We start from the raw sequence: 23,877 nt of genomic DNA on the forward strand, positions 1-23,877 counted from the left end.
TATAGTTATTTTTAATACTCTCACACATTAACCTTTATACAACTGTTAAGTTGTTAAAATAACCCCATATTACCACATGGAAGTATTCTGAATCTAACTATGTGTTTACCTTTATCAGTGGGTTGTATATTTTCATATGTTTTCATGTTACTAATTAGCATCCTTTCATTTCAGCTTAAATATCATTTTTCAGCATTTCTTATAAGGCAGATCTAGTGGTGATGAATTCCCTTAGCTTTTATTTGTCTGGAAAAATTTTGATTTCTTTCATTTCTGAATAATAACTTTGCCCAATGGAATATTCTTGGTTGGAAGCTTTTTTTATCCCCCCTCCTTTCATCACCTTGACAAGGTCATCCACTGTTTCCTGGCCTGTAAGGTTTTTGCTGAGAAATCTAATGTTAGTCTATTGAGGTATCCTTTATAGGTTACAATCTTCTTTCTCTTGTTGCTTTTAGGATTCTCTTTTTGTCTTTGCTTTTGATAGTTTATTATAAACTTGCATCTTAGAGATCATTTTGGATTAAATTAAAGGGCCTGTAAACTTCATGACCTATGAACTTGGATGTCAGATCTCTCCCTGGGTTTTAGAAATTCTCAACCATTATTTCTTTAAATAAACTTTCTTCCACCTTCTCCCTCTATTCTTCTGAAACTTCAGTAATTCCATACATTGGTCCTTTTATGGTGTCATATAGATCATGTAGGCTTTCTTCACTTTTTTCAATCTTTTTTTTTTTCCTTTTGTTCTCCACTAACTGGTAATTTCAAAGTTTCTATATTCTAACTCACATATTCTTTCTTATGTCTGGTCTGTTCCATTGTTGCTACTCTCTGTTACATTATTTTTTTCATTGAATTCTTCATCTCCAGAAATTGTTTGGTTTTTTGTTTTATGATATCTGTCACTTTGTTAATTTTCTCTCCTGTTTATTGTTTTCCTGATTTTGTTGAATTATCTTTCTTTGTTTTCTTCTGGTTCATTGAGTTTCCTTCAGACAGCTATTTTGATTTGGGGGGGGTAAATTGTAGATACATGTCTTTGAGTTCTGTTACTGGGAGGTTTTTATGAACCTTTGGTGATGGCATATTTGTTTGATTTTTTTTTTTATGTTCCTTAGAATTTTGCATAGCTGTCCTCACATTTGAAGTAGAAGTTACTTCCTCCAATCTTTACTATCTGTCTTCAGGGGAGAAATACCTTCAATCAGTCCTGCTAGATAGTCTAAGGCTTTCTTAGATGTATGAATGACTGCTCCTCACTGCTTTATGTAGGGCAAACTTAATTCAGTACACCAGGACACCTGCTTACAACCTCTTCTATTTTCCTGAAGGTGGCACTACAGCTCAGGTTTGTGGCTTATCCATGGCCAACTTTCTGCTTGTGCTTCCTACCTGACAAAGCTTGATCTTGTCACTGCCCTTGGGAGCATGCATGGTATACTGGCCACAGAGTGGGGGTATATGTGGGTGAGTCATGTGAGGCACTGGAGGTGCCCACAGGCCAATTGGAGGGATCTATGGGCTCTTTTCCAGCAGCTCGTGGGTAAGCTCCCTGATGGAGTCCACAGGGTAGTCATCAGGGACCATGTCCCTTTAATTCCCTCTGAGAATTTGTTCTGCTGCTCTCCTGAGTTCCTCCCTCACCCCAGTCACGGAGCTTCCAATTTAGTACTATGGATGCTACAAGAAAGAAATGAGTATCTTTGGCACTAATTTGCATGGGTGGGGAAGCTGGGCACTTGTCACCTGCTTTTCCTTTCCCCAACAGTAGAAATCATGGGCCAAAAAAGAATTGCTTAGCCCTAAACTGTACCACCTTGGGAGAGTAGTGATATAGGCAGGTAAGCTGTTCCTTTTCTTTTACCCATTCCAGTGTATCATAATACAAATTATATACAATAAAAAATAAATAAAATAAAAAATAATTTAAAAAGTATATGTAAATATAGATCTAAAAATCCATAAATGTGTAGTTTTTTTTTTTTTTCCCTCTAGCAGTCTTCTATAACTTCTCTTCCAGAAACCCATACTTCCACAAAGGCTCTCTATTTCATAGGTAATTTCCCAAGTCAGTATTCTTCAGGTGCTCCCAGACCATGGCTGAGTCCATACTGATATAAATAAGTAACTGAATAAATAAATTTTGAGGAGAAGAGACAAATTTCCCATGCAGAGAATTCCAAACAATTTATGTAGATATTTTGCCCTTAAGGAGTTGGCAGCATAACTCCCTACTTCTTAAATGTGGGCTTTACATAGTGACTTCCTTCCAAAGAGTATGGTATGGAAAGGAGGGAAAAATAAATTAACATTACAGTGGAAAAATTAGACAAACCCTACCTCAGCAGGTGATGCAGCTGATATCTGTCAAAGATAAAGAAAGCTGGGCACTAGTTAAAGTTAAGGACAGATTTTAATGACTAATATTTTATTGCATTAAAATTAACTTAGAGGGGCACCTGAGTGGCTCAGTCAGTTAAGCGAATGACTCTTGATTTCATCTCAGGTCATGATCTCAGCGTCATGAAATTGAGCCCTGTGTTGGCTCCATGCTGAGTGTAGAGGCTGTTTGGGATTCTCTCGCTTCCTCTTCCCCATCCCGCCCATCACTCACACACACACACACACACACTCTCTCTCTCTCTCTCTCTCAAAACAACAACAAGAACAACCACAACAACAACAACAACAAAAAAAAACAACAGGCAACATCAACAAAACAACAAGAAACCTTAGAGTGGTTTCAATACCTCTATACTACAAAATGTTATTTATAGAAATTTTAAAAGACCTGTATTAATTTATTACTGGTGTAACAGAAGTCCAAAATGGGTTTCACTGGGCAAAAACCAAGGTGTCTGCAGGCCTTCATCTAGAGGCTCTAAGGAGGAACCTGTCCCCCTGCCTTTTCCAAATTCTAGAGGCCACTGGTATTCTTTGGTTTGTGATACCTCTCTGCATCTTTAAAACTAGCACTGGCACATCAATTCTTTCTCACACTGCATCACAGTAACATTGACTATCCTGCCTCCCTCTGGGGGTTTTCTCTACCATGTTCCTCATTTCTTTGTCTATACGCATTACTAGAAATTTTAATAATTATAGTTCTACTAACAATTTGTTCAAAGTAATCTAGACTTTTCTATCGAGTTCCTCAAAATCCTTCCATCAGTACTTCTAAGTACTGATATCACATCACTGTCTTATTGCTGCTTTTACAAATTACCATAAACTTTGTGTCTTAAAAATCACAGATTTATTATCTTACAGTTCTGGAAGTGAGAAATCATAATTTCAAAGTGTTGGCATGGCTGTGTTCCTTCTAGGGGAGAATCCAGTTTCTTGGCTTTTCTAGCTTCTAGAAGCTGCCACCATTCCTTGACTCATGCGCAAATCCACCATCTTCAAAGATAACAATATAGCATCTTCTCTCAGACTCTGAGATTCCTGCCTTTCTCTTATAAGGACCTTTCAGATTACACTTGGCTCATCTTCATAATCTAGGATAATCTCCCCATTTCCAGGTCCTTTTGCTTAATTATGTCTGCAAAGTTCTTTTTGCTATGGAAGCTAACACATTTTCTTACAATGGGGTCAGGACATGGTTATCTTTAGAAGGACATTATTCTGCCTACCACAAGACCTACATAAATGAAAGTATTATTATGTTATTGACTAGAAGGCTTCTAAAATATCAGTTTGTTACAAATTGATTTATATATTCACTGCACTCCTTAACAGTATCCAAGAAAAATTTTTAATAGAAATTGGACACTTAGAAATAAATTTTATATGAAAAGACATAATGTAAATCTAGATAAAAAATCCTTCAAGATAAAATACAAAGCAAGGATGTGTAAGACCTGCTATACATGTTATCAAGTTTTAACTATGAAGCTCTAGTAATTGTGTCCTTAAAGAAAGCAAAACAAAGCAAATTTAAACATGTAACAACAACAACTAAACTAACAATAAATAAAAAGATTGATAAATTAAACTACATTAAAATTAAGTAATTCTGTTCACTGAAAAAGTGAACAACTAAGAAAAAGAAAACCAAAGAGTGGGCAAGATTTTTATAATAAATGAATATGAATTGGTGTGGCTATTTTGGATAAGTCTTTGGAAATTTTTACTAAAATTGAATATATGTTATCTTCTATGACCTAGCAATTTCACTTCAAAAATATGTAACAAATAAAAATGTATCCATATGATGGTGATAGTAGCACAACATTATGAGTGTACTTAATATCACTGAGTTGTACTCTTAAAAATGGTCAAGATGGTAAATTTTATTTTATGAGTATTCTACCACAATAAAAGAAATGGGAAAAAAAGATACATAAGGTAAATATCCACAAAATACAATGTTGGATCTTTTTTGGAACCTGATTGAACAAACCAACTATAAAAGGCCATTTTTAAGACAATTTAGGAAATTTGAACTTCAGCAATTACATGATACTGAAGAATTATAGTTTCAAAAAAATTGATCCACATGAGCACCAAGAGATAAATACAAGAACATTAATTCAGCATTAATTATGATTGCCCAAACCTGATACTATTCAGATGTCCATCAACATTATAGTGAAGACTGTACTGTAGTATATTCAGACAAATAGTACTCTGTAGCAATAAGAGTGAACAATGGATAAAACCCACAAACATAAAGTATAATAAAATAAATCATACAAAAAAGTATTCATAATATATTGACTTCACCTTACGTAAAGGGTTTTTTTTTGTTTGTTTGTTTTAAGGCTAAACTAATTTATTTTGTTATACTTAAGGAGAAGAGTTAAGAATTAACAGATTTGGAAAGAAAAAAATGACACCCAGTTATATTTGAATTTTAGATAAATAATGGAAATGTATTTATTTTAAGTATGTACCAAATATTGCATTTTGTATTTTTATTTGGCAACTCTACTTTGGGGAGGATGCAGATAATGTTAATTGGAAAAGGATTTGAGATGGACTCAGGTGATGCTAAAAATGTTTTTCTTTACCCAACTTGATAGTACATATGTATGTACTTTCTGATGATGTATTAAGCTATAGCTGATGAGTTAAGCATTTGTATTTTATGTACTTGCTGATGTATGTTTTACTTCATAAAAATTTAAGTATGTATGCTTGAATATAATGGGTGCCCTGGAAATATTAGAAGAAAAGATAAGCCTGATAGGTAATTTAAAGAGAGGTTTCAAACATATGAAGTTGGTGGGCTTCCAGAATACATGTCTGTTTTAGTGCGAAGAATCTATGTTCCATGATTTCTTCAAGTGTTGTAATAGGGAAATTCTAATAAACTTTTCGGTTGTGATCTTTCTGTAACTAACTAGAAACACAGAGGTAATTCTTTTTTAAGAACAAACCCAATTCAATATTTATTTCTTTTGTTAAATGACTCTTAAATTTACCAGAATATCTTACAATAAACCTGCATTGTTTTTCAGTCAATTCTACTTTTTAGCAAATGTTAGGAAGCTTGCCCAGTCAATTCTCTATTCTGTAGAGGTAACTAATCAGAACTTGCCTTTACCTGCTAATTACACTTGACTAATTAGTTCATATAACACGTATGTGAGGTAGGAAAATAAACATTTTACTTCTCATTTTACAAATGAGGAAAGAGATACAAATGTGTTAGACCATTTTCCTGAGGCCATTCGACAAATCAGTTGCAGAAACAGTATTTAAAGTAAGGTTTTGAATTATTTCACTAACCTTTTATTGACTTGTGTTTAAGTCGGTCTGTTTTCAACACATAAAAGATAAAAGTCAAGTAAGTAGTCTTTTGTACAAAAAGTATTCTGTATTCATATGAACAGTTAGGATATTCAAAAATTATTCAGCCAAAAAATTCTCATTTTTATACATTTGAATAAATGCTTATTTTCTTCTAATTTCTGAATCAACAGAAATATGGAGGTAAGATGTTATCATTACAGTATTCACTGCAAGTTATATAAATCACTGGATTTACAGTTTAGTACAGCAGACTGGGTTCTTGTCCCTCCTCTGCCAGGTTCTAAGGCTTTTGATAGGCAATTATTTGATCATGCAGTTTTAATTTTATCATTTTTTTTAAAAAAAGGGAATTGAGAACTTTTTAAATTTTGTTACTGTGAAGATTAAACAAGATAGTTTTTATACTTTTTGAAAGTGCTATAAAGTAGACACCTTTGTGCCTTTCAGTACTTTAACAAGATTTTTTTTAAAAGAAAATATTTTATTTTTAAATTATTAGTAGGAAAATTAATTTCTATTATCATTCTGTTTTGTGTATTTAACTGGACTATCTTTAAGATGTAACGAATCTGTTTTTAAATGCATTCATGGCACGCTTTTAAATGGTCAAGTATAGAACTGAGTATATATGAAAAAGCTAATCTAGGCAAATGATTTTTTTCCAAATATTTTTGAAATGCAGTGAAGCAGCTGGGATAATAATAACAGCTGAAGTTTACTGAGAACTTAGTTTTTGAGGTATTTTCATCTATATTTTTTTTATCCTTTTCACATCACTGTGAATATGTACTGTTATTTTCTCCATTGTACGAAGGAGGGCATTAAAGTTAGGGAATTTAATATCTAATTTTAACCTTTGATTCACTACTTAATAGCTGAGTAATACAAACAAATTATTTATGCCTCAGGTTCTCATTTGTATGCCTGGGATAATGATTCCCATTGCATAAAGTGTTTGTTTTTAATTAATACTTACAAAGTACTGACATCCTTTTTTTTAAAGAATAAGTTGTCAATTAATATTAAGTATTATTATACTTTACTTTGTGTAAATTAATATCTTTTTCAATGAGATGTATTTTCTATATTCCAAATTTACCGTAACCTAGAGAAGATGCTATTTTAATTCATATTGTTGGATTGCTTATCCAGTATCAATTTCCCATTCTTCCTTAATAACAAAACCCCAAATTTGCACAATGCAGCAATATTCTGATCGCAAAATATTGTCTTTCTCAGACTCCATTACCTAAGGCAATCACGTGACACATTTCTGGCCAGTGTAATGTACGCTGAGGATGTCTAGAAAGTTGTTTCCCCCCCTCAGTCTGGGTTTGATCTTTGTTTACCCCCCTTTTCCATCTTCTTTCTACCTATAACACCAATGATTAAGAGCAGCAAGAGCCATCCAGAAAACGTGAAGCATCAAGCATGGGAATAGAAGCTACGTTAATATTAGCTAGAATAAAGATATAAAAGAATTATGGGTCCTTGATTACATCACTAAGCCACACAGTATGACTACTGGACTGTGTTTCTCTTGATTTCTTTTTGGGAATTCAGATAAATTTCCATGATCTACTATTTCCAGCTGAACATACTAGTAACTGATTTACTGGGTAACCTGACTAATGACTTAAGAATCATGGAGCTGTATGATGAGATTTTTCCTTTGCCTTAATAGATCCCCACAGGTAAATCTTCAATCATATTAAAGTTAAAAATAATGACTAATGATGGGATTTGGGAGCAGCTCAAGCAATTAATAGATAGACTGTGGGTATACCATTAGTAATTAAACTATTCAAGGAAAGTTACACCAATCTGGAGAAGTTCCCATTCGGAAATTAGCACTGTAATCTGCTGCAAATGGAAGCATATGATCTCTTATAGTTATTCAATAAATGTGTATATATTTATACATATATATATATGATTTATATATATTTAATTCCATGAGCAATTTGTGACATAGAAATTTCATGATTACACACTCACTTGACCTCTTGACCATTTTTATGACAATATTATCCTTTTTTTTTTTTTAAAGATTTTATTTATTTATTCGACAGAGATAGAGACAGCCAGCGAGAGAGGGAACACAAGCAGGGGGAGTGGGAGAGGAAGAAGCAGGCTCACAGCGGAGGAGCCTGATGTGGGGCTCGATCCCATAATGCCAGGATCACGCCCTGAGCCGAAGGCAGACGCCCAACCGCTGTGCCACCCAGGCGCCCCATGACAATATTATCCTTACAGCCCAAATCATCCATTTCAAGACATTTAAAATTAATTCTAAGAAAATAATAGCCTTTTTAATCAGTTTTGTTTAGGAAAAAGTGACTGTTTTATTTTCTAAACAATTAATTAAAGTTACAGTCTTCCAAGGAAGCTGTCCCCGATCAGAATATTAAATACTCTGAATTACTTCATACAAGGTTGTACGTACAAAGCAGTTCGTCTTGCTCCCTTGAAAAGCAGTCTCCTTATATATTTTAGAGTGAAATTACTGCCTTCATATTTCCACTGTGGAAAAATGTATGTATGTGAAGGTCAAAGCTTTCTTTAACTCATCCCCCTACATACTCCCTGGGTTTTTACCAAAATGTTGACTAAAAAGGTATTTTTTTTATTTGCTTCTTTTAAAATTATGAGGCCAAGATAACAGTCATATATACCCAACCAGATTTTATTTTTTAAATTTTTTTTTAGCCAACCAGATTTTAAGCATGGTAATATTTATATTTGTTTTATACCTTATTTTGTTAAAAACTAGATGATATAAATACTGTTATAACTTTTATGAAATCCTCCATCTGCACATATTCTAATATATCTGTTTTTGTTAATATCATCCTAAATTCACCTCCTAAAACCATCACCTTGGAGGTAAAGATTTCAACATATGAATTTGGAAAGGACCCAAAATTTTAGATCATAGCAAGAACGTTTCATTTCTTTGATTTTATGTATCTGTTTAACTATTTCACATATATTAGCACTTAAACAGAATTGCTGAAGAATTAGGTTTAAAACATTTTTTTTTTCCAAATAGTGAAAGGTCTAGGCTTAATTGAGAGCTTTATCTTTAATCTTTATAAGAATGGAAGCTGTCTTTTTTGGGAAAGGGAGAGTGAAAAGTTGATTGGTAAGAGTAAAAATTTGTTCTGGTATTTCATAAAATCAAAATGCCTTTAGGTTTATGTACATTCTAGAAGTTCTTTCTTCCAAAATTTCAATACATTTTGGAAGCTAAGATCTCTCATCAACCTCACCTTGTCTGCTCTTCTCCATCATTAGAAAAATAATCAAATGATAAGGACATTAATGAATTTTTAGTTCCATTAACATAGATAGCCTCTCCTGAACAAATATTTCCCATCCCCCTCTATAACTCCTTGGAATAATGTGAAAATGAGTGCTTTTCCCCAACAGTTATGTGCAAAGTAATTGTATAATTTGACAGTGATTGTATAGTGGGCAGCTTCTGAAATGGCTCCCAGTGATCTCTACCTCTGCATTCATGCCCTTGTAACACCTTGTGTAGTCTGGGCCTTTTGACTTGCTTCTAATGAATAGAATGCAACAAAAGAGATAGGATGTTACTAATAATAGCTCACAAATAGTTCCTTTGTATAATTCCGTCTTGCTTGCACTCTTTTCATTCTTGCTTGATTTGGTGAAGCCAGCTGCCTAATTGTGAGCTACCTTGGAAAAGCCCACATGCAAGTTACTGAAGGTGGCCTCAGGTCAACAGCTTATGAAGAATTGACTCCTTCCAACAGCCCATGTCAGTGAGGTTGAAATTAGATCCTTTCCTAGTTGAATCTTAAGATGACTGAGGCCCTGGGTGACACCAGGACTGCAACCTTGAGAGAATCTGAATCAGAGAACACTGTTAACCTGTACTTGGATATCTGACCTATCAAACTGGGAGGTAATATGTATTGTGGGTTAAAGCCACTAATTGTGTACTGTTATACAACAATAGAAGACAAATGCCATTTTATATATTTTATGGTATACTAATATACCATTTTATTGGATGAAAGTCTAAGAAACACTAAAAATGTGCAAGTGGCTTTGGAAATGGTGTGTAAAGACTGTAAGGATTTTGAAGAGCATGTTAGATAATGCCTAACTTGTTCTGGACAGACTGTTAATAGAAATATGGGGTTGAAGACTTCCTAGTAAGGAACTCATTATTTAAATCAGATCCAGGTGTGGATAAGCCCCCTAGAGCAGAAGTCCTCTAGATTTGAAAATCTGTGAAAATAAAGAAATTAATTCCTAGTAAGGATTCTAGATGAAGTGGGGAAATGTTATTGAAAACTGCAGAAGACTTATCCTTATTACATAGTAGCAGAAGAAATAACAACATGGTCATCTGCAGTATGTGGAAATCAGAACATGTGCCTAATGAATTTAGTGATGTGACAAAGGAGATTTCAAAGCAGTTTGAAGGTATAGATTCTTGATTTCTTCTTGCTGCTTATAGTAAAATATAGGTGGAAAGAGATAAACTCAGAAGACAACCTCCAAACCAAGGAGAACCAGAACTTGATGGTTTGAAAATCCTCAGCGTCTCTAAAAGGAAAACGTACTAAAATGAAGAAATGGCTTCCGAGGCCTTCCATAAAGATGTGGTCTAGAAGTAACCCAAAACTGAGAACATACAACCTTTTATTAAGACCTCAGAATGATAAAACAATCAGTATAATTCAGTCATACAAAGGCTCTTTAAAAAGGTAGTGGGTTTGCTAACATACTTTTAATAAAAAAATAGGCCTTCTAAGGAGCTTAAGAGCATTATTCCTCAGCCATCTGAGCAGGATCCCAAGGTGGGAAGAAAAATTATCTTGAAAAGATATGTGGCTGTGGATTTTACCTAATGGAATAAACCCCAAAGATATTCACAGACACCCACAAAGTTTGTGAGAAAACTATCTTTGGAAATACAGCCAGCTTGGGCTGAAAGAGATAAGGACCGTATAAAATAAAAGAGATTCTAGGGCCCCCAAAACTCTATCAGCAGGGAGCTAACTGAGCAACTAAGCTGCAAACACATGAGAAGAAGGAATGACTCAGGGGACAATTGGAAGACCCCAGAGAGTAAAGCTAAAACTGTAGAAAATTATTCACAGGTAAAATCTAATCTTATTACCCAAATTCGTCCAGGCAAATTTCAGAATTGCTATGGACCAGTGGGTTCTTTGTGTCTCCTGTCCTCCATCCCCCCCCCCCCCCCCCATTTTGAACAGGAGTATCCATTGCTTGTTTTATCATTGTATATTAAGTCTGTGTAGGGTGAGGGGAGCAAATAACTTGCTTCTTAATTTTTTTTATTTTCACAGATTTTCAAATCTAGAGGACTTCTGCTCTAGGGGGCTTATCCACACCTGGATCTGATTTAAATAATGAGTTTGTGAACTTTGACATGACATAATGAGATGAAAACTTTGTAGAGTTTGAGAGGGAAGTGAATGGTTTTTGCATGGAAGGGACACAAATTATTTGGTATCATAGGAAAACTGCAGTAGGCAGTTTGGAAATGCTTCCCAGCACAAACCTATCCTCCTATAATCCTGCCACAATATGGCAAAAGTGATGAAGTGTCACTTCTAATATTCAGATACCAAAGACTTCTGTCTTGCTCCATCTCATTCTAGCTTTCTCTCTCTCATTATCTCCCAGGATTTTTCTGATGAAGCCAGTTGCCACATCATGAACTGCTGAGGGCAGCCTCTGGCCAACAGCAATCAAGGAACAAAGCCCTACCAAAAACCAGGTGAGTGATCTTGAAAGAATATCTTTACCCAGTAGAGCCTTAGGATGTTTACAGTCCCAGAAGACTGCTGAAGCAGAGATTCAGGTAATTTTTACAGAACAATTGATAACAAATACTATTTTGATATTGGAGTAGTATGCTGCCATAACAAACACTAAAATTGTGGGAGTGGCTTCTGAGGAAGATAATCCACCTAAATTCAACTGGATTAAAGAAAACTGAAGAATGATGACCACTAAATGCAATGATTTAGTGTAGAAGTGCTGCACATCTTTTGACAGATTTATCCCTAAGAATATTGTACTATTTGTTGCTATTATAAATGGGATAGCTCATTTAGTTTTAATTTCTGATTTCTATTTATTGAACTTGCATAAATTTGCTTAAATAACATGTTCTAGTAGCTTTTTTATAGATCCTTTGGATTTTCCTCATGGATAATCATGTCATATTCAAATAAAGAAAAGAGAAGTTTGTTTTTTTCTCACTACCTTTTTTTTTTTTTTTTTTGCCTATAAACTAGCTAGAATATTATGTACACATTGAATAGGAAGACTTCTTGAACTGGTTCCTGATTTTAGAGGAAAACATTCAGTCTTTTGCTATTAACTTTGATGTTAATTGTAGGGTTCCTGTTCTGCAAGAGGTTAATGGTCTGTTCATCTCTATCCACATATCTCTCAGTGCCAACCCAATTAATTTAGAAAAGTGGAAAAAACAAGAAATAAAGTTATTCTATTTGGTGGTCTGGCTCTAGGGTTTCCTTACCTCACAGATGCCTCAATTTTTTCTCCATCTTGGTAAAAATTTATTCCTCTGTAGAGAGGAAAGGAAAGAAGGAAAAGTCCAATCACACATAAGAAGAAAATGCTGTCCTTGTCCCAGATAGTTGAGCATGGATTCCGTCATGGAGCACTAAGTCTCTTGGGAAAAAAAGAATCCTTCATTATCTATATGTGATTGCTGAGGATGAAAATTCGATTGGATTTCCACCAACATCACAGAACTATAAAGAGCCAAATAGTAAATATTAGACTTTTGCAGGCCAAGAGGCAAAATAGATGATATTATGTAGCTACATAGGCAAAAAGAGAGGGAATTCCTTCCTCACCCTATTCCCCACCACCTGGGATAGGTCCACATGGGTGGTGCCTGCATTTTACACTTATTTTCCATCACCTGGGGACAGTCTCTGGAGAAGAGCAACAAAGTGAGCAGAAGGGCCCTGGTGGCTTGGGGGTAGGATCAGGGAGGCTGGACACTTATCTTAGTTTCTGCCCCAGTGACTCCCCGATCCCCATGACATGCCCTTCCTCCTCCCGGAGACCGTTGGCTCTCTCAATTTGGGCTATTTGACTGGAGGTAAGGCATTTCTCTTGGACCAAGATTCCACTGCAGTTTCAGGCCCTTGCCCCATCAGCAGAGTCCCCACTTTATAGATGGCCTTGGGCAGCAGTGGGATACAGCTGCCAGGACATAGGCACCAGCAGGAGAAAGATGGGTAAAACCAAAAAACTGTGTCTATTATGTGATAGAAATGGAATTTGAACATGGATCTGACAACTAGTCAATTTTGATCCCAGTACTTATCCAGTAAATCAGTGGTTCTCAACATATTCAGTTTTTTAATGCAATTTAATATACTATAGGTTTTGGCTACTCATCATTATTTTACTCTTCCCTACTCTGCTGTTTTTGTAGAATTTACTGCCATGCCTGAGCTTTTATAATATGGATTTTTTTTGAAGTATTGATATTTTATCATGCTTTTTATCTCTTACTTTCAATAAATTGTACTACTACATTCACATCACATGATCTGTAGTTCAATATTACTTTCTTTTTAAAAGATTTTGTTTATTTGTCAGAGAGTGAGAGAGAACAAAAGCAGGGGGAGAGACAGGCAGAGGGAGAAGCAGCCAAGTAGCAAGGAGCCTGATGCAGGACTCAATCCCAGGACCCTGGGATCACGACCTGAGCTGAAGGCAGTTGCTTAATCTACTGAGCCATCCAGGCTTCCCTCAATATTACTTTTGATGAATATCACCATGACTGTACATATCCTCACAGTAGGACATATCAACACAACAGGAGAGATATCTTGCCATGTAATTTGGACATAGGGTTAGATGTGATTTTAATCACATATGAAAAAGTAAGTATATTTTAATAGCTTTCACAGTTGTATTTTTTAGGACTATACAATATTAGATCTGCACATTTGATTTCTAGCAATGATGCTCACCATGTGTGAACAAGGAGAGCATGAGGTTATCCAAAGTTGTAGGGCTTCTGCATTTTATTGATTTTAATTTTAAAGTACTGTAGAGACCACACCAGTTGTGTTAGGAGTCATAGGTTTGTTATTGTGTTACTGTAATCATAAACATAAAACTATGATTTCTGTCTATATTCAAGAATAGAAAGCATAAATTTCCAGTATTGATCATCATTTTAAAGACTATAAGGTACAGTGTACAGTTATCTTTGGAAAATCATGAAGAACTAGATCAGTAGTATCTTAATGACAGAAATTCTCCTAAATATTGTTCCTGAATTGAATTCATGAGGTGAATAAAAATGTATATTTTAGATAAAGCTGAAGATTCTAATGGAAGTAAACATATAATATTAATTTGTGTGGAAATAATTGAATAAGAAAAAATTTTGGTTTGAGAAAAATATATTGTTGAATAATTTAAAGCTCACTGATGACAGCAAACAGGCTACAAAATGAGTGGGTGATTAAACAAAATGAATAAATGAATGAAGAATAAAATAAATTAAATAAGTAAACATGAATAAGGTTAAAAAAAATAAAAAAGTAAAACTCACTGATAAAATAGAATAAAATTATACTGTTATTAAAAAGACTTACTTTTTCTTATGGCTCCTCTAGTCTAAAAAGATAACATTGGATTCATTTGATGATATTCAATAATAATAATAAATATTTATGTTGCTTAGATTAGCCATAGCCATTTGACTCCCATATAATCTTATTTTATAATCCCTTTTTGTGTTTATCCTAATACGTAAAAATTACAAGTGCGATTACTAAGTCTGTATTAATTTATTGGAAAATAGAGGAGTTATTGGCACTTACAATTTTAGTATATATTTGTGATCCTTTTAATTCTGAAAGCAATCATTAATGTAAAAGACATTTTAGCTTTTAAATAACATAAATCCAATGAGAGTCAATCTCATCTTTTTTCTTCCAATTATAATGATATTTCTATTGCCCAGAGGATATATTTCATAGCATGATCTTCAAATACTTAACCATGTGCTTTGTATATAGTTAATCAATACAAATACTGACAGTTATTGATCATTAGCTTCTCAGAGGTTTCTTAACCCTTAAATCACTCTAATAATGTCCCAATAAACTACAGATTGCTTACCATTACTCTTCCTTGTGTACTATAGTTGTCATACCACTAAATAGTATCATCTTTGCCATCTGTGAAAAAATATCATCTTTATATAAAGGGCATAATTTCCATTTCAACCAACACTGATATTCTGAATTGCAATCAAGACTCTCTTTCTTTTTTAAACAACTTGTAACAGTTGTGTAATTTAATGACATGAGATACATTTAATTATTCTTAATAAATATCAGACAAAGATCAAATGTGTAGAATTCTTAAAATTTTGAAAAAAAAATTATTGGTCAACATTACTAATGAATTTTTGCAAGTTGTTGAACTTGGATAAAATAACTTTGAAATGAATTTATAGAATCTATATAAATATAAATCATATATACATCAGATGAAATATACTCATCTGTTTATTTCTTCTACTCAGTCTTCAGTCATTTCTAGAAATGGGGAGCTATTCAAATTTCAGAAATGTGGATTGCCCCAAGTCAGTCATGTGAGTACTGACTCTGATAGGCATACTTCAAAGTAATACCTTTCTTGACATATTTTAGAAATCTATTGTGGTTGGAGCTTTGAAGTGAAAAAGCAATGAAAGTTAGGAATATTGAAGGCTGAGGTCAGTACAGGTGAAAAGAGGAAATGAGAGAAAATAGTTTTCATCTTTATATTACAAATTTTCTGTTCCTCCTAGTTCCTCTTCTCTTTTTCTCCATTTCCTCCTCTATCCTGTTCTCCTCCTCCTTTCCTCTTGCTTTTCTTCGTCTTCATCTTTATCTTCTCAGATAATGAATTACTTTTGACACTGTCATTCCTAGAATAATTCATATTTATTCTGGGACTAATGTAATGAAGCATATGATACTCTAAGAGTAAATAAAAATGAAGACATTACTTTTTCTTAAATGGAAAAACAGAAGCAAGTCAGGAAAAGAAAATTTTAAGACTTTTTTTCTGTTATTTTAGTAATTGTTCTAGGAACTGGGATTTTCTTATGACTATGACACAGCCTGTATCTCAGGGAGCTTACAAACTAGTGAAGAAGATAGACAAAAGATAGACATTGTTGCATAATATGCTAAGTTAGAATAAGAACTAGTAAAAGGGCATTTTAATAAAGTTTTGGTTCAGAAAGATATTTTAGCCAACAATGTATAGGACAAAATATGAAGGATGAATTGTAATTTACTTGGCAAAGTGAGAGACAGAAGAGGGAGAAGAAAAGAATTTTCTATTTGGGTTAATAGCACTCATTTATTCATGTATTCAGGCATGAATGTATTCATTCAACAACCATCTGTTTTGAACACTTACTATGTCCTACACATTGTTTTAGGCATTGGGGATCCAAAGTTGGAGGAGAATAATCCAAAATCTCTGTCTTCACAGAATTTACAATCTTGTGGCAAAGAGAAACACACATAAAAGAATCACAGGAATATATGTATAATTGTAGCTGTGTTATGTCATTATACTACAAATGCAAACAAATATGAGCAATAATTTAAGTGGAAGGATGGAGGTGACTAGGCAAATAGTGTGGTTCTGGTGATGGTTGTACAGGAAGTGGGGAGTAGGGTGCTGCATATGCAGATGGGATAGAAGTGTAAGTAAGGGTCATATATTTATTTTTAAAAATATTAATGAATCTACAGTAAGGTAATATTATTGAAGAGGAACCTGTGTTGATTTTAAAGACCGGGGGGGAGGTTATTGCATTAATTTAGTAGTTTCACTATCTTTTTTTTAAAATATTTTTTTAAGTCAAATCTATACATATGTTATAATCCAGGAATTAGACTGATAGATAAACCTAGCAGAAATATATGTATGTATGGGCACAAAAACTCACAAAAGGATGTTTACATTAGGCTAAGTGTAATAGCCCAAAATTGGAAATAACTGATAAATCATCAACAGAAGAATGGTTAATTAAATTTTCTATGTTCATACGATGAAATAATATACAGAAATGAAAAATTAATGAGCCACTGCTGTAAGCGAAACTATGGATGAATGTGGCAAACATAATGTGACTGATAAAAGACAGGAACAAACAAATACATATTATGTGATGCCATTTTATATAGTTCAGAATTACTCAAAACTAATTCATGGTGTTAGAAATCAGAATAGTATTTATTTTTGGAGAGGATAGAGGAGAAATAACTAAGAAGAGACACAGATTTCTTGAGTACTATTAATTATATAATAATTTACTGAGTTGTGTATATTGATGATTTATACTTTTTTCTGTATAAACTATATTATACTTTAAAGAAAAAAGCTCTTAAAGTAAATAATAAAACTTAGAAATAGTTTACATATGGAGAAATGGGAATAGAAAGATCCTAACATTCTAGAATTACAGATATTTATAGCATTCACTTAGAAAGAGGACCTAAAAGGAAGGCTAAGTTCAGGCACAAAGAAATGATTACTTCTGGTTTTGGATATTTCGAATTTAATGTGCCTTTTTCATATCTAACGGTAAATGTAAAGGAGGATTTGGGGTATGAGTTTCATCATTCATAAAGAAGTTCTGGGCTAGAGAAATAAATTTGTAAGTTCATGTGCTTATAGATATATATAAAAAAAAAAAAAACCCAAACATATCAATGGTTGAGATTGGCAGGGAAGCAAACTTAGAGTAAGAAATAAACAGGATATGGAGTCAATGAAATATGGATATATGAATTTTTTTTTCAATAACGTTGGTCTCCATGGAAAGGAGAAAGCTAAGAGAGGAGACCTCTGCATCTGGAATAGGGAAAAGGGAAGGGGAATGGTGTGATATGTGATCAGGTTTTTTATTGGTAGAGACTTCATTTAAAACCATGATATTTCACAAGAGAACAACGACAACAAAAATGGAAGATGACCTACTCTAGGACAATCTATCATTTAGTATTCTGCCCTGAAAAGATCTCAGGGAGGACAAAAACCACTTAGCTCTGGTATATAGTAGAAGGGAAGATATACTGTGTCTGTCCTTCAGTGGTTGAATACATTAAGAGAAAAGGTTGGAAAAATAAGGAATGACTATTAGTGGAGAATTTCTTAAATGCTTGGAATAAATTGTCTCCAAAGAATACAGAAAGAGAAGGGCTTTTTTCTGATAGGCTAGACAGCTCCTCTTTTGTGAATGGAAGAAAATGGTAAAAGATGCATGAATGTGGGTAGATCTGTAGTTCTACTCTTGAGAAAATGAGGAAGTTGACATTTGATTTCTTCTCTTGTTGGGAATGTGGTCTGGTAGTCATGCTCAAAAGTAGCAGGAGTTTGAGACAAAAATAAATCAATAGAGCTGAAGCATAAATTTTGGGTGATAAGGAGAAAGAACAAGGGCAAGAAGTAATGCTTTCTTATTGGAATGCGATAAGAACAAACAAGATCCAGAGAAGTAAAGAACTTGAATAGCATATGAAAGAGTGCTTATTTATAAGAACATTGCCTTATTAAGGCAATAGAGAGAAAATTAAAATGTTTAACAAGGGACTGAACATATTGAAGATTTTACCTTTTTCCATATCTATTCTATAAGTTTGCTATAGAAATTTTGCACACACTTTTCTTCACTCCATTCAGTCTTTAAAACAATATAAATGGATGTAAACTGCTAATTCAAAAATTAAAGGAATTTTTCTTCTATAATTGGTGTGTGTTGACTGAGGTGAAAATAAGCCTCAATATGTAATCCATATACTCAGTACTTACATGAGAGAGCTAAAAGCTAACACATAGTTTAATAAAATATAGAGAGAGAAAAATACATATCTCACTATCATAAGGAACACTGATGAAAAGATAAAATCCTCAGAAATGATTCTGATAAAAAATTGAACATCCCAAAGAAACGGAAGAATTGCTGATTGTGCAAGCTACATATTGTATAGAGTTCTGGGGTCAAGATAAAAGTAGGCATGTTAATTCATTCTCTCTCATTCTTTCTCTTCTTTCTCTTTCTTAAAATATTTTCTTTGCGTCATTATCAGTAATCAGCAAAAAGTTCAAAAATAAAATAAATAGGAAAAACACTTCTCACAAACAATTTTATGAGGAAAATGAGAAGTGCGCATACAAAAAGTATCCAAGCATATAAGCATCATGACTGAGGCCCATGAATGAAAAATGGCTTAAATAGTAAATAGTTAAAACAGACTTAAATATACTTCAATATTGGAATTATCAGACACAAATTATCTAAAGAAAAAAGATGTTCTACCATATACAAAGAAAATAAATGTCAAAAACAATCTGCTAAGAAATAAAAACTACAAAAAATCTAACATATTTATGGAAAATAGGTAAACCTTCTAGAAATATATAAATAAAGAAAAATCTCCATGAATATATTCAACATCAGATTAGACAGACCACACATGAAAAAGGAACCGGTAAGCTGGAAGATTGGTCAAAATAATTTTTACAGAACACAACACATAAAAATGGAAAGATGGAAAGTAAAAAAAAGAGGTACGAAAATGGTATGAAATAAAAATTTAACATATATCTAATTGGGTTTTAAAAGGAAAGTAGAGAAAGAATGGGTAGAGGCAATATTTGGCAGGAATAAATGGCTGACAGTTTTCTAGAATTGATAAAATTAATCAACCCACACATTCAAAATGACAAAGAAATCACAAAAATGATACATACAAAAGACATCCAGACTTCTGGTTTCTAAACTGGCATAGAAAGAGTTTGGAAGTCACCAGTCCATTTTAACAACAAGTAAAAAATTGAACAAAGTGAAACATCAACAGTTTTCTTAGATCCACTAGAGAAGTGAGGTCATAGAGCATGCCACTGCCTCCAAAACTGAGAGGCAGGAAGGATGCAGAAAATCACAACTTACTTGATCAGAAATTTACAAGTTCCAGTCTCCTTTGGATCTAATACCTGGGAAGGTACGTATGATCAGTAATGGATGTATTGCTGGAGGTTCAGTGTGACAAATCTGAGAGTTAAAAACTGGGGAAGAAGGGAAAGGCAACCCACAGTTTTGTGGGTTTCACATCCTATAGTTCAGGTTCTCACAGTGAATATCAGAGAAAAAAATCATTCTGGGTTTTATAGGGAGAGAGGAAAAGTAACCAATTTGAAATAACTAGATCATTCTGTTCTAAACAAGGCTTGCTTTTAAGAAACCTATTTTACCAGAGTTTAACCTGTCAGGGTACTATCAGAGCCTAACCTACCTGATAAAAGGGAAATATGCAACTCCAGTTTGCTCTAGCCTTCCATGAAGAGGAAGGGAAGTACCAACTCAGCCCCCACCAGCCATACTTTCCACCTAAGGCAAAGGAAAAAACTGATATGCACCTGTGAATTTCACAGCCTACCAGCACAGGCTCACTAAAAGATTAAGACCTAATTACAGGACTATAGAATACTCTTCTCCCTGTATGCATAACCACCACATTATTAAAGGCCTGTTTACTCAGGTAAATGTCTTCACCTAGTATATCATGTCCAGCCTTCAGCAAAAAATTACGTCATATTAAAACGCAAGAAACACAGAAGAGACACAGCAAGCATCAGAACCAAACTCAGATATGGCAGGGAATTTGGAAATAGAATGTAAAATTTTAAGAACTATGATTATTATTCTAAGGGTTTCAAGAGTTCTAATGTCTAAAAAGTAAACAACCTATAAGAAACATGGGTTATGGAAATTCTAAGAAGGGATAAGAAAGATATATTAGACATAAGAAACACTGTAACAGAAATGAAGGACTTTAATAAGCTCATTAGTAGACTGGACATGGCTGAGGAAAGAATCTGTGAGCATTAGGATATGCCAGTAGAAACTTTCAAAACTGAAATGCAAACGGGAAAAAGACTGAAAAAAAGAAAAAAGAATAAACGTCTTTATGAGCAGTGAGTAATGTATAGAATTGATTCATTACATTATACACCTAAAACTAATATACACTGTATCTTAATTGTACTTCAATTAAAAAAAGAAAGAATGGTGAAGATTTATATCATTCCCAAACTGATTATTCTATTTAATCTGCCTAAAAATCCATACAACGTTTTCATGTCCTAGGGTTAAGAAAAGATTTCTAAAACAGAATGCAAAATTGACTAGCATAAATGTAAAGATTGAAAAATTCAACCTTATTAAAATTTGGTAATTATCCGCTATTAATAATAATACAAATGATAATACAAGTAATAAAATATATTGTAAAGCTTGTAATAACAAAGATCCGATATGTAGCATATGTGAAAATTCTACCAATTAATAAGAAAAAAAAAGACTTGCAACATAATAGATAATTGGACAAAATACTTGAAATGGAACTTCACAAAAGAGAAATTCTAAATTAAATTCTGCTCAACAGTAGTAGTAATCAGGAAAGTGTAATTAAGTATTATTAAAACTCCAAAACACAGAGAAAATGTTAGATTTAGTAAATTGCCAAGAATTTAAGAGAATATGGTAGCAGTTAAGATGTTCTGGGAAGTAGACATGGAGACAGGATTTAACATTCAGGATGTTTTTGAAGAAGGAAAGGAAATTAGCAAAATAGGAAGTTGGGAAAGCCAAGCTGTGAAGCAAGCCCAGAAGACAGTCTCCCATAGAAGCTACAGGGTATTCTGCAGCTAAAATGTCCCATCAGAGCTGTCCTGCGTTAGGTTGAAATGGCTAGGCTTTTACAGCTGCACCTGAGCAAGTCACTGGATGTGGGCCATCTTGTGGAATTGTGTGACCATGGAGAGAAAGCTCTGTGCACCTGAGCCAATCCTGGAAGGAGTTCACAGCAGAAGGTTATACACTGTCAGACCTGACAGCAATTGAGCCCAGGAGTTCTTCTTTCAAAGAGGATCTGAACAGTGTATCTCCATGTTCACAATGTATGTGATGTTCACAATGTATGTGAACTGGAGTTTTTTGTCAGTTGCTACAACCAGTTAGAACAATTTGGAATTACCTAATAAAGGCATAGATGTACACATCCTATAATCTAGCTATTCCACTTACAACTGTACATGGTTCTTGAACTTAAATATATGTCAGAATCAACTAGAAGACTTGTTAAAACGCATAGCTGGTCTCAAGTTCAGTTTCTGAGGTAGAACTAAAAAATACACATGCGTACCCAGGGTAATGCCATTCCCTCTGCTGGTCCAGCGGCTTCACTTTGAAGACCAGTGCTCTGTAGAAAATGTATACCCCACTGTGCATACACACCCCACCCTCACCTAAACACACAGAAACACATATACACCTTTACATCTCAGTACTGTTTATAAAAGCTGGAAATGATACAGAATAAATGTATAAATTCTAGTATAATCATACAATGGAATTCTATAAGTAATAAAAATGAAATAATCACAGCTACATGCAGCATAGATAAATATTAAAATGATTTAAAAAATCTAAATTATTAAGGAATGCATATGAGGTAAACTATTCTTAAGAAGCAAAGATGATTATCACAAATGTCACAAGATTGGTTAATTCTGGAGGAATGAAGGGATTTGTGTTAAGGAAGGTGGTCATAGTGAGCTTCTGAAGTGTTATCAATGTTCCTTTTCTTGACCTGTGTGGTAGTATATATATGATCACATTATAATTATTCTTTAAATTACATATATCTATGTTATATGTTTTTTTTCTTTTTTATTGAGGTAAAATTGACATATAACATTATATTAGCTTCATGTGTATAGTATAATAATTCCATATTTGTATGTATTGCAAAATGATCACAATAAGCCTAGTTAATATCCACCACCAAATATAGTTACAGACTTTTTTCTTGTTATGAGATCTTTTAAGATCTACTCTTCTAGCAATACAATACAATATTATTAATTATAGTCACCATGCTGTGTATTACATCTCCATGACTTATTTATTTTAAACTGGAAGTTAGTACCTTTTGACCCCTTTACCCATTCACCTACCACTTTATATAATTTTCTATAGGGATTATATATCTCAAAATAAAATAGAAATAAAATAAATGAACAGCATAGCAGACTTCTATAATGAGACATACTGAAAAGATTAACTCCAATATAAAATTACTGTTATCTCCTATTGCAACTATTTAGAATCTCATTAAGTTTACAACAATTACTTACGGAAATTGCTTCTCTTCCCTGAAGAGAATGTTAACTCCAGTCAGGTATCTCACTGATTCATGAGTAGCCAACTTGTCCTGCTTTCAAAAGGACTTTGGAATTAGATAAAACTTTTACAAGGCCCCAGACTTTATACTGTCGCCCATGTAAATTCTCACAGCACACCATTCCCTTAGTAATTCAGCAGTATATTTGTTAGCATTTCAAAATGATTTCAAGTAATTATCATTAAAATCACTATAACAAATTCACTACCCATTTTAATTTAGTAAGGTTAAAAGGTTGTTAAGTTTAAAGAATTCCCTATGTAGGAGCTACCTGCTATTGTTAGCCAGGATGATGGAGAGTGAAGACTTTTCACCATTATTGTTATGTGCTGACTCTCCTTCACCTCCTCTTCCTCTTCCTCCTCCACATCTTTCTCCTTCTTCATCTTTGTCTTCGTCTTCAATTTCACAGCTTTGTCAATTCTTTCAAAGCTGTGGGTGTTATTATTATAAGGTACGATCAAATGTGGAGGAAACTATATGTAAAAATGATAGCATACAGTGTTTTAGAACAGACATCCAACAAATTAACATAACCTATGGCAATGAAAAGGGGTCATTTATCTAAAGTAAATGAATGTATATTCACTTATAAGCATTTTGCAACTTTGTGGGAGTTAATATTTTCTCTAGCATATCATGAGTAAGACACCTGTCACATCTATTACAATAAGTGCAAACAAATCCTAGCACTTGGACTCGTTCTTTAAAAAGATTATCAACAACATGTAAATCATGTTTCTGCATTTCTTTGATGGGATAAAATTGTTAGAATGGTAAACCGAGA

General features: G+C 33.6%; 1 long non-coding RNA gene across 3 annotated transcripts in view; it reads right to left on the reverse strand.

Annotated features, from left to right (window-relative positions):
- The window catches only part of LOC123001128 (uncharacterized), a 70,860-nt gene extending 47,758 nt beyond the window's left edge, over positions 1 to 23,102 (reverse strand). The window contains exon 1 of one of the 3 annotated variants that reach the window (XR_007189762.2): positions 23,044 to 23,102. This is a non-coding gene — a long non-coding RNA (uncharacterized LOC123001128). Of the gene's footprint in view, positions 1 to 12,316; positions 16,317 to 23,043 lie in introns of those variants that run through there. The other 2 variants (XR_006409722.3, XR_007189760.2) reach the window with 2 other exon arrangements.
- Between the last annotated feature and the right edge of the window lie 775 nt (positions 23,103 to 23,877).

The sequence above is a fragment of the Ursus arctos genome, unplaced genomic scaffold (assembly GCF_023065955.2).
Source record: "Ursus arctos isolate Adak ecotype North America unplaced genomic scaffold, UrsArc2.0 scaffold_21, whole genome shotgun sequence".
NCBI classification, from domain to species: domain Eukaryota; kingdom Metazoa; phylum Chordata; class Mammalia; order Carnivora; family Ursidae; genus Ursus; species Ursus arctos.